This window comes from Panicum virgatum, chromosome 2K (assembly GCF_016808335.1).
Source record: "Panicum virgatum strain AP13 chromosome 2K, P.virgatum_v5, whole genome shotgun sequence".
Classification (NCBI taxonomy): Eukaryota; Viridiplantae; Streptophyta; class Magnoliopsida; order Poales; family Poaceae; genus Panicum; species Panicum virgatum.
The window spans coordinates 4,674,480-4,687,123 of record NC_053137.1 but is presented as its reverse complement, the minus strand read 5'-3'; the positions used below and the strand labels follow the sequence as shown (position 1 = coordinate 4,687,123).

Here is a 12,644-nt window from a genome sequence, read left to right as displayed (position 1 = left end):
TTTTTATCTTTATTTTTCATATAATTTTGAACTCCAATGATTAATTTAGAGGGTTATCCAGACTTTGACTATAGTTTGGGGATAAAATAAACCAAATAATAGTTTAGGGGGTTATCCAGACTTTGACTATAGCTGAGAGGAGTAATTTAGACCTTTCCCATTATTAAATATCCTAACCTATCAAAATAATGATAAAAATATGATGTATTTTTTCTAACTTGTTTTATGATGTGTACTATCATCTTGTAAAATTTCAACTCCGTCTATGTATGGATAAATGAAAAGACAAATTATATTAGAGAATAATTTGAACCAAATGGTATAATCCGAGGGGTAAAATAAACAAAAGGATAGTTTAGGAGGTTATCTGGATTTTGGCTATAGTTGAGGGTAGTAATTTAAATTTTTTCCATATTTATATGTCTGTGCTGGAACAAACAACACTGATATAGGAAAATAGAAAAGACAATCGAATCCATAATTTTTGAAGGAACTAGTAGAGCGATAATCGTTTGAAGACACGATCGGATCGGGAAGCATGGGACATATATATTCTCTGCCTAACCAATCATCAATACAATACAGCACGTACATACCTTTTAATAGTGGCGGATCCAGAATTCATGGATAGGAGGGGCTGACATCCTTCTTCCTCCTCCAGCACCCCCTCTCCTTCTTTCTTCTCTTCTTCTTCCCCTTATTCCTCCTCTATTTTTCCTTGATGTGCAAGCACGTAGGGGGGGCTAGCGCACCCCCAGCCCCCACGCTAGATCCGCCCCTGCCTTTTAAGTTATAACCACCTTCCATCTCCATCGTGTTCCCTTCCAAGATACTCCTATACTCCGGCGCCACCAGCATCGGCATTCTACCTTGATGCCGCTGCATCGTGCCATCGTGAGCCCGTGCCGGCGTGCCAGGTCACGTAGGCTCTATCTGGTGCAGGTTGCCTCGGTGAGCCCGGTCCAGCCCGCGCCCGGCTGTTCCACGCCGACATTGAGGAACATGAAGGAGTGACTCGGGCGTTGCCGGGAAGCTGCGGCGGCGACTCCGGCATGGCAGGCGGCGGAGCCGGATGGAGGGGAGAGGAATCGAGCGAAACCAGGGGGCTCCTTGTTGCTGGTGACGGGTGGCCCTGACAGTTTTGCACCAAGGGTGCTCGATGGTTTGCCTGCAAGGGGGCAACGATGAGGTATGTGGGTTTGTGGTAGGGACACATTTTTTGGCCTTCCACAGAACAAAGGTGCATGCATTCGACTAGTTTGAATCGAACGGATTCTAGGAGAATTGCATGGTCCATTCATATTTCGCTCCTTATCAATGCTCTGAGTTCGTTCACTACAGCTAGCTTATATGGAAAATTTGTAGTCATCTCGCAAGGGTTGCTCGTTGGGAGCATCCATGAGACCGCGTGGACAATCCATCAAATAATCAATTTAGCAGTATATTTTTGTTGCATGTCATAGAAAATTCTTGAAAAAAAATGCCAACTGCAGCTTATATTTCCAGAGACAACATTGTTAGTAGCTAGATATTTTTGTACAGAAGTTCGTAGATAGATTGATGTGATTGAGAAGTGAGCTAATATCAATGTCTGCTTGTTGACAAGCAGATCAACAGCACACAGCAAGCTCGATTTTTCCAGAGCGGCTCCATTGTTGGAGGCGGACTTCCATTATGGGAGCTCCATGCTGAGTTTTGATGAACTGAGAGCAAGAGAATCGAAGTTATTGACACGAATGATAAACCAAGTTTCTTATGACAGAAAGAATTTAAAACTTGTTTTGCCATGGCTCAACTCATGATTGTGCTTTTGTCACTGCACGAGTACTCTTATTTTTGGCTATGTATTTTTTCAGTAGTAGGCAATGTACCTGCCAACGGTGAGATGACTATTTGGTAACTTCATCAACATACTTACGTTTTCATTGACGGTGACTGGTGAGTGTGTGTTCATATGAACGAGTGTGCGTCTCTATTGTGTTTTATAAGATGAAAAAAAGAGAATGATATGCAGTCATCTAACTTATGTTCCTTTTGATAAAAAAAAATTGTGATTGGATTGACTTATCATGGGCTTGTGGTAGACGAGTGGTGCAACGATTCTGTAGCAGCAATTTTTTTCTGTACTTCATGTTTACCCCTTTTCTCTTAATTATATTTCTCACCAACACATTTAATTTTGTGCTACTTGATTCCACACTCAACAATCCACCTAGAAGCTACTACAATATATTTACTGTCTTCAACTATATATAAGCGTCTGGATGTGGAGCAGAAAGGATTGGTAAGGATGCCTCATTATCATGTGCCTAGTATAAGGTGTTGTTTATTAGATCAAGTCATGAAATGCTTCTAATCTTGTCTATCTCGATGTCCATGTGACAACTGCAAGGCTTGGGAGGCTCGAGAAAATGTCTCAAAAGAAAGAAGGGGATCTATTTCGAAGCCGATCAAGAACTGGAGCTATCAGCATCTCGCTCTCGATTTTGGCACTCATGATTTTCGTTGCAACAGGGTGCAGAATTCAGACAAAGATTATGATACCACGAAAAGGACTTCAACTTCTTTAAACTAAAGCTGCACGCCTTGGTGTGAGAGATTGGAAACGTATATCTGATCTGCGGGTGCCGGTAGACACTGCTACGATCTCGTGGTTTGCAGGAAGACAAGGAACTGTATACATTTATACAACGTCTAACACTGTGATTTGTTGCGTCTAGGAAATCTGGTGATCTTCCTTCAAAAAAGGAAAGCCGGTGATCTGGACAGTTAGTTCATAGTACGCAGTTCAATAAAAAATCCAGTAGTAGCATCCAGGTTTCTCTTTTCTTTCTACATCATATCTTGTGCCAACTAATATTGCAGGGAAAGGGATTGAGAAAAGGGATGCAATTCCCAAATGCCCAACTAATTAATATCTCGTTGCTTTGTTGAGCAAATCATGTCAACACTGAGACACCTTTGGTGATTTCATCAATCTCGAGAATTTGCCGTCTCGGTCTTTAGAAGGTACTCATAGGGGTAGGGGTGTGTGCATAGATTAACAGGGGTGCGTGTGGGTGAGTATAAGTGAGGGTCTGTGTCTATGTTTCACAAAAAAAAATACAGCACACACACATACCTTTGAGTTATAACCACCTTTCATTTCCATCATCTCCCCTTCCAAGATACTCCTATATACTCCTATATATGTGTGTCAATGTGGAGAATCACAACCAAAGAAAGATGTTACAAACTTCGTAAAAAACCAGAAGAAAGATGTTACAAACAAGCAGCCATTATTCTCAAGGAAACTGGCCAAACTACTTAAATGCGAGAACATGGGTTTTGGGTTGGGAGGCATGGGAAAGAGATGGGTCGGGGACTTCATGATAAACAGCACATATCTACATTCACCGCTTGTGCTTGGCTCTACGTTGTCACTTCTCAGCCGACGCTGTCGCTGGCAGTTGCATCAGTACTCTGTTTTTGTGTTGCTCTACTCGTACTCAGGGTGAAACCAACAAGGTGATGAGTGATCAAATTTTCAACAAGCGGATCAACAGCATGAATCAAAGCTCAATTTGGCCCGGAGGCTCCCTTGTTGGAGTGGACCTCCAAGTTGCTCCAAGCTCAACTTGGATGAACTGAACGAGAGAATTAAAGTCACTGACACGAATGAAAAACCGAGTTTCTTATTATAACATCGAAGTATCTTGCTTTTCCATGATATACATTAATTACGAAGCATATGGAGTCCTGAGTCCAAGTCTGACTAATGGATGAAGAAATTGCTTGCGTATGAGGTCTTACGATCCAAGCCCCACTTGGTGTCGATTACTAACTACTGAGCTAGCACAAGCTTAGCCTGGACTGAGATCAAGATGAGCTAGCAGGCCTGGAGCAAACAGCACAGACATAGTAAAAATAAAAGAGACAAGTGACTGTTTCTTTTCAAAGAAAATCAGACAATCATTTTGAATACATGATTGGACTGTGAGCATGCATGGGACATGTATGTTAGAGTCCAGTTAGGTGTTTGCGGCATAGCCAATTTTTCTAACAGAGAGGGTCTCCAGCTAACATTTTTATATAGGCCTATAGGGAACTGGAAATTTTGCTAACATTATTATTTAGGGAACTGGAAATTTATTGTGTCAATGAATTTTCATCGCATCATGATTTTTATGATGAGATGGTGGCACTGGCACACATAATACCTAGTGTCGTAGAAAATGTCTTTAAAAAAAAAAAGATATGTCCTAGAAAATGCTAGGCTGTTAAAAGCCATATATGCAACTGCAACTAAAACAATTATGTATCTCACAGCGATTGTCTTCTACATCATGCCAGGATTCTCATGCTAACAAGCCTTCTCAATTGGGCTCTCTCAATTTGACAAAGGACGGAGGAATTACAATAACCATTCGCATCACTGCCAACTGTAATTTACTTGATGGATCATACTAAAAAAACACATAGTAAAGAAAGGCATTTCTTCTTTTAATATTCTTACTAAGCTTTGTAACTGTTTTGAAATCAGTTGAGATTAATAATGCATTAATGCTGCAATGTTTATGTTTGCAAGATGCACCATCGCCTTAAATTTCTGCTTCTTGTGTAGGGTTACATTTTTTGTTTCATTGCCTAAATTTGTTTCCGATGAAGGAATAGCCTTTGTTCCGTCTAGCCACAGGCTAGCTGTAAGCAAGCTACAACAAGAGAGAAAAGAGAACAGAATTCTTTATGTCTTCTCTAGCTAGTACAACCGGGTGAATATATCGTGCAAACAGGACTTGCCTAACCAATCATCAATACAACATGTCCATATCACTGTCCACTGAGTTATAACCACCTTCCATCTCCATCATGTTCTATTCCAAGATACTCCTATATATGTGTGTGTCAAAGACTCGGCGGGGAATCACAATCAAACCAAGATGTTACAAACTTTCTCAAAAAAAGCAAGATGTTTCAAACAAGCAGCCACTATTCTCAATCTCAAGGAAACTGGGCAAACTACGTACTTAATTGAATGCAAGAACATGAATGTATGGGGTTGGGAGGCATGGAAAAGAGATGGGTCCGATACTCCGCGATATGCGGCACGTCAGTGCTTTCATCTTGATAGACTCTAGGTATGAGGAAAGCAGCATTGCACAAGATCACAACATTTTAAGCCTAATACGGTTCCTCCAGCCTCGTGGTTTGTCGATGTGCTGTGGTGCTCACTGTCATCGTCGCCGCTGGGGCCAGCGACTTGCTTCCACCGCATTGTGCTTGGCTCTCTCTTTTCATTGGAGGCTGGTGCTTCTGGATCAACTTTGGACAGCAGGGAAATTGTTCCTCCCAAGTGATGAGCAACACCAAATCGAGCTGGTCAGGTTATCGAATGTCACAGATGGTGGGAACAAAATAAAACAGATACCGGGCAAGGGGCGTGTCCAAGAGTATAATACATGGAGGTCTGGTACTCTGTTTTTGTATTTCTCTGCTCTTGCTCAGGGTGAAATTAACAAGGTGAATGAGTGATTGATGTAACGTGTTAGTTATTAACTGCTGTAAAGAGAAGGCGCTGTAATCAGAGCAATAAATCACAATGATGTTTCCAAACGATCCTTGTGTTCTTTTTGTTCTTCCTTTGCATGAAAATTCTTCTTTCAAAAAGATGCATATAGGTGTTCAGAGTGGCATCAGTATATAAATGCTTCCGTCATCAAACTTAGAACACATAGCGAAGCCAAGCTACATACATATAGATGTTCGTTTTTTTAGAAATGGAAATATATCCGTCCTTACATCGGAGTGATTAAAAGATACTGCTGTTTCGTCTCCTCTCCGCGTTTCCCGTGTCCGATTGGACGCGTGTCGACATGCACGGGCAGTAGCAACGCTGGCGAGAGCAAGCGCAGCGAGCTCAACAGTTCTTTTTTTTTTTGCTTTTCATCCTCTACAGCTACTGGCTCTCACGTCTGTGGTGGAGCGGCGTTAGCCTAGAGCTGCATGGATTCACATGTGTGGCTAGAGTAGGTAATAAGGTGCTGGGTATCTATCTAATAAGAAATCGAATAAAAAAATAGTTGTATTTTCAAACCGTATATCTAAATCAAAATCCAACTACGCCATTGCATTTATCACGATGAAATCTTCAAAATAAAATCTCACTTGAATATATTTGGATAATTTTTTTATTAAAAGGTATTGTTGTTTCGTCTCCTCTCCGATTGGACGCGTGTCAACATGCACGGGCAGCAGCAAGGCTGGCGAGAGCAAGCGCAGCGAGCTCAGCAGTTTTTTTTTTTGCTTTTCATCCTCTGCAGCTACTGGCTCTCATGTCTGTGGTGGAGCGGCAGTAGCCTAGAGTTGCACGGATTCACATGTGTTGCTAGAGTAGGTAATAAGGTGCTGTGTACCTATCCAATAAGAAATCGAATGAAAAAATAGTTGTATTTTCAAACTGTATATCTAAATCAAAATCCAACTACGCCATTGTGTTTATCACGATAAAATCTTCAAAATAAGATCTCACTTGAATATATTTGGATAATTTTTTGATGAAACATTTTTAACATGAAATAATTTTTGAAGCTAGAAGAACTGTTCCAATATAATGAAAAAAATGTTGCACCTGATTTTTTTGCGTGGGCCTACGGCTTGCGGTCTACTCGTCAAGAGCGTGTGGCTGGTTAACCAAAGCTGCTAGGAGTCACATGTGTGACTAGGAGTCAAGGTATCGTATAAGTAATGATGGACTTCGGATACTCTTGTCTTTTATGGTAGTTGGGTGAAAATAGCAATTTTTGTGGCACAAATTTTAAACTCTAGATGTGCAATTATTTTGGAATGAAAGGAATAGACTTATTTCATAATGTTACTAAATATAATACATGCATTAAAATTGTCGATGACTAAGTTCAGCTACTGTTTGGTTAATTGAATTAGTTGTGATTTGTGATATGGATGATTAATATGGTCTTCAGAAATTGATAAATAATATTATCATTTTGATTGATGTCATATGCATTTATATCTATTATTCGTATATTTATTTTTATTGTTGCGTTCATATGGTAGGGCGCGCAACGCGCGCCAAATGTTCTAGTAGATCTAAACAAGCTAAGTGCTTACTGCTTGGACTGGCTCTAGAAATCTAGGTCATGCTGCAGCGGCTTTCATTCTTCCAAGTGAGTGCCTGTGTCTATGTTTCACAAAAAAAAAAAATACAGCGCGCGCGCACACACACCTTTGAGTTATAACCACCTTTCGTTTCCATCATCTCCCCTTCCAAGATACTCCTATATATGTGTGTCAAAGTGGAGAATCACAATCAAAGAAAGATGTTACAAACTTCCTAAAAAACAAGAAGAAAGATGTTACAAACAAGCAACCATTATTCTCAAGGAAACTGGCCAAACTACTTAAATGCAAGAACATGGGTTTTGGGTTGGGAGGCATGGGAAAGAGATGGGTTGGGGTCTTCATGATAAACCGCACATATCTGCTTTCATCAGTCAAGACTCTAGGTATGAGGAAAGCAGCAGTGCACAAAGTCAGCACATTTTGAGCCTGCGGTTCCTCCAGCTTGTGGATTGCTGCGCCGTCAGGCGATGCTGGTGCTCGATGTGCTTGGCTCACTGCCATCGTCGCTGCGTGTGCCACTAACCTGCTTTTGCCGCTTGTGCTTGGCTCTGCGTTGTCACTTCTCAGCCGACGCTGTCGCTGGCAGCTGCGCCGGTACTTTTTTTTTGTTGCTCTGCCCCATTTGGTGTCGATTACTGACTATTGAGTTTTTTAAAAAAAGAAACTTTATTAATTTTGAAAGGATACATCAAAATAATACATCGTTTTAAAAATTTTTCGGCCTCTGCTCTAAGAGCACACAGTCTTTTATAGAAAGAACAAACAAAACTGACACATTAATGATTGTCAGTCCTGGCCATCACATTAATGATTGTCAGTCCTAGCCATCGGGTTTTGGCAGAACGTTCTGCTCCCCGAGTGAACTAAATTCTCCCGCTCCCCGTCCCCGACAAAGCACACGGGGAAGATTTTCCCCGTCCCCGTCCCCGAACGGGGATAGCGAACCCGACGGGGATCCCAACCCCGAAAAAATCCCCCAAAAATTAATGTTTTCTTAATTCAATCTTCGTGTATATTGAAAGATCTCAAAGATTGCACACGAAGAAAAAGGAGAACAAAAACCAGTCTAATCGTACATCCATATAGAACTCCATACAATTTGCTAGCCATCTCACCGAGCAAACAAAACAATGAGAAAATCCATGCGGTCTTCACACCATTCTCTCCTTTTCTTTGGTTGCCTTCACCTTCATGGCTCACTGCGCAAGGCAATAAATGGCAATCATTCATCATTAGCTCCTATGGACTTGCTTTTCTACAGGACTGCGCAGCAGGAGCAGAATTCGTCGCTCCTGTCGGTCGCGGGACTCGGAGGATGCGGACAGCCGCGAGGCCTGTGGCAGCGCCGACGCCTGAGCTGTGGCTGCGGGAGACCGGGGAGGGGCTAATAAGGTGAGGCGAGAACGACGAACAGGATCGCGGGCGCATGCTCGCATCTTCGTTGGTGAGGACTGAGGAGGGGGATTGGCGGCTGGCAGCTGAGTGATGAGGAGAGACGATGGGCTAGGGTTAGTTGTGGCCGTCCAAATTTATATTAATGTTGTGGGCTTGGGCCAATATTGATTGCTGGGCTTGTTTTGGCCAGTATCCTAGTGCACACACATGAAATCGGGGATCCCCGACGGGGACCGGGGACGGGGAGCAGGAACGCTCCCGCCCCCGCTTCACCCGGGGATGAGTTTTGGCCGTTAAGTCCCCCGTGGGGAGCAAAATCAACCCAATTACATCCCCTAATAGATGAATTCTCCATCGGGGATCGGGGCCATTGCCATCCATAGTCAGTTCTATGACTAGACCGCCGTCCATGTGCCTGGGGAAAAAAAACTTTGACCACCTGAGCCAAGAAATAAAACGCCGCTACAAGCGTATCCTCTGAGGTAGGCTGCTAAAGAATGACCCACATACGGAGTCAGTGGGTAGTCGAGTAGATAATCTGCAAAAAGGAAGATTTTTTGTTATAAAAAATCACAACATTTCTGCAGAGCCAGACAGACCAACACAAGGCTGCCGCACTGTTTAAGATTTTTTGTTATTCCGTTTAGCCAGTTCCCAAACATGTTAGCGAAGCTGCATGATTTTGGAATACCCCAAGCCGCATAAACTGTTGTCCAAGCTAAACCGTTGACTACTGAGCTAGCACAGGATGAGCTAGCATAGCAGGCCAGGAGCAAACAGCACAGACATAGTAAAAACAGAAGAGACAAGTGAATCCATTTCTTTTCAAAGGAAGTCAGACAATTATTCTGAATACATGATTGTATTGTGAGCATGGGACATGCATGTAGAGTCCGGTTAGGTGTTGGCGGCATAGCCAATTTTTCTCGCAGAGAGTCTCTCTAGCTAACATTTTTTATATAGGCCTATAGGGAGCTAGAAATTTTGCTAACATTATTATTTAGGGAACTGGAAATTTGTTGTGTCAATGAACTTTGATCACATCATGACTTTATGACTTTATGAGTTGGTGGCACTGGCACACATAATATCTAGTGTCCTAGAAAATCTTTTTTTTTAAGATGTGCCCTAGAAGATGTTAGGCTGTTAAAAACCATATATGCAACTGCAACTAAAACAATTATGTATCCCACAACGTCGACAACGATTGTCTTCTACATCTTGCCAGGTTTCTCACTACTAGAAAAACTGTTATTTGTACCGGTCAGCAACCCCCATTTAGAACCGAGTAGCTGACCAGTACCGCTTGGCCGTACCGGCTAAGCTGTCCGGTACTAAAATCCTCTATGTCACTACTAGAAAACGGGCCTTGGGCACCGGCTGAGAAAGGCCAAAGACACAGGTTTCCCAACCGGTGCCCCGCAACCGCGACCATTGGCCTCTACTTAAGACACCGGGTTTTTCAACCGGTGCCTTAGGGCTCCATTGGTACCAATTGGAAATACTAGCCGGTACCAAAGAGGCTGCCTCGCTGACGTAAGGTGGCAGCCCCTTTGGTACCGGTTGGTATTTCCAACCGGTACCAATGACATTTTCCCTTTTTTTCCCAAATCCAGTTTTGTTTGTTCTATTTATTACTGTTTATTCTTTTATAATTGCTAAACGCACTCAAGCTCTACAGTACTCTACGTTCATTGGTTGTTCGTGTTCGTTTTCAGAGAATATTTGAAACTAACTAAAAGTGAAATGCGAGCATATAATTAAGCTAATTACATGAACTAATATATTTACAAATTTACAAACATCAAGGCATAATGTTTAAAAATATTTACAAATATACAAGTCATGTTAGCCGTCCAACTACTAGTCCCCTCAGGATGTCGATGAAAGTCCTCTATCGATATGACCGTCGTGGTAGAACTCGCCTCTAGGATCCAAGATCTCATTCAAAATGAATCCGGCGAGCTGCTCGCACACGGCGTTGATCCGATCAGTAGAGTAACATTTATCCCCCATTTGAGACATCTATCATTTAGAAAAAAAGCATTAACATTATGTGCGTTATTACAATTATGAAAATATACTAGTGAACAGTTTGGACGTACTCTCGTTTCTTCATCAGTAGCCTTCCCGCATGGAGTCATGATGTGCAAGTAGTCGCATACGTAGTACCCGCACCAATCAGTTCCTTGTTGTTGTCTCGCACACTTAAGGAGAAACAAATAAATTACTCAATTTAGAATAATTTGTGATTATATACTTAACTAGACAAATCTTTATGAATGACCATACCGGATAATCCATGTTAATGTTCAGTTCGGGCCTCCATTGACCACGTCCTTTGTTATTTTTCACAAATTTTTTCCAAACCCTACGCTCAAAGTTAAGTTTGATATTCAGGAATTGTTATTAACAGAAAAAAGATTTAATTGTGCAAACTGAACTTACCTGTTCAAGGGGTCTATGATATGTTGGATTGCGGAATATGGATTTCTCATTGAGTCAAAGACTATAAGATTGCCGGTCTCTACGGAAAGTATGAGTAAAATCCAATGATAACTGCAGATATAGATAGGATATATACATAATTGTATTAGAGAACTTAGTATTTATTTAGTAATATAACAGAGGTTTGAGTTGATCAAGGCTTACCCAAAATTGTATGGTATGAATATATAGGATTTGTAACTTTGCCTAGTCAACGAATCGTACATGTTTTCGCACGTTTCCTTGTAACTTTCGTTGATCAATTTCTGGTTGACTAGCAAAGGAGACATGAAGCCGATCTGATGGTGCCATCCATGTTTTCGGCTTCTTTTGGATCTCCTGTCTAAACGATGCAATACAAATTTTATAATGCACACATATAATTATGTTCTTGTTAACAAAAAGTATTAATGTAGAGGTAAGTGATACTTACAAAACCCAAATGGTGATGATAGAGGCGTTGAGGGCTTGTCGATGGTAAATGTGATATAAATTTTGGAAGTACACCCAGAAGTCGTCCTCCCCGCGGAAGAAATCATGGTCACGATACTTGACTCCAAACATTTTTCCTTCGTCTTTCGCCATTCGCAGGTACCATCTATGCAAATTGAACATCTGTGTGTCTAGACTTTTCTCCTCTTCCTCAGTGACAAACGGTTTTCCATGCTGGAATGGAGTAATAGTGCGAGCGACAGGGATTTTTGCCTCCACATGCCCCGTTGCCTCCTCTAGCGTTAATCCAGTTTCAGAAAGAAATATTGCGGCCTATAGGTCCGCCTGGAGTTGTACGTCCGTCGGGTGTAGGAGTGGCAACCCTGGCACCCGGAGGGGCTCGGGTTCTTTTTATTGTGTGCCAAGCTGAGGAATGGTCTTGCCATATTTTTTCTTCAGATTTCTCACCTTGTGTGCCTTTGTCAGAGTACGATCATAGTCCGATGGTAAGCTTTTCGGTTTTGGTGGGTTGTCTAGGTTTGCGAGAAGCTTTTTCCCTAGTTCTAGAGGTACCTTTTCCCTCTGCGGGGGGACTTTAGGCTTCAATTGTTCTTTTATATATCGAGCAGTCTCCTCTTCCAACTCCTCAGCGGTTTTCTCGTAGGTTAATTGTCTTTCGACCGTTTTCTACTTCTTCTTTGAGGGTCCAGCCGCTGGGAAGGATGCTGTCTTTTTCTTTCCCTTTTCTAGTGTAGGAGGAGTTGGAGTACTCGTGGCCCTTTGCGCCGGCGGAGACGGTGGTGAAGGAGATGGTAGTGGGGACGGCGGTGAGGTAGGCCGCGGAGACGGGCGATCGGTCTGCGCGGGAGCCGTTGTGCTTGCAGTAAGTTTGATGTCGGCCTTGCGCCATAGAACGACCCCGTGCAGTGCGTCTCCCAATGTCTTCTCTCCATCCCCTCCAACGAAGTCGAGCTCAAGATCCTCATTGTTTCCAACTATCTGCTCGACTGTGACGGAGGTGTAGCCAGGAGGTATCAGCCTTCCATGAATTGTAGTAGAAGGATTCAGGGGCAGGGCTGACCCGTATGCGACATGAATGGATATATTTCTTGCTCGCACATGAAGCTCACATGGTGTCGGCATGGTGACATCATCCACTAGATACCTGTGGTCATCTACCGCCGTTGGCTCAATCTGGGGTTGATGTTCCG

The 12,644-nt window shown here is 42.4% G+C and overlaps 1 long non-coding RNA gene across 1 annotated transcript; it reads left to right on the top strand.

The window, feature by feature from the left end:
* The first annotated feature begins 610 nt into the window (after nt 1–610).
* Nucleotides 611–2,816, top strand: LOC120662159. The gene is made up of 2 exons (XR_005670200.1): nt 611–2,284; nt 2,393–2,816. It is a non-coding gene; the product is annotated as an uncharacterized LOC120662159 (long non-coding RNA).
* The last annotated feature ends 9,828 nt before the right edge of the window (nt 2,817–12,644 follow it).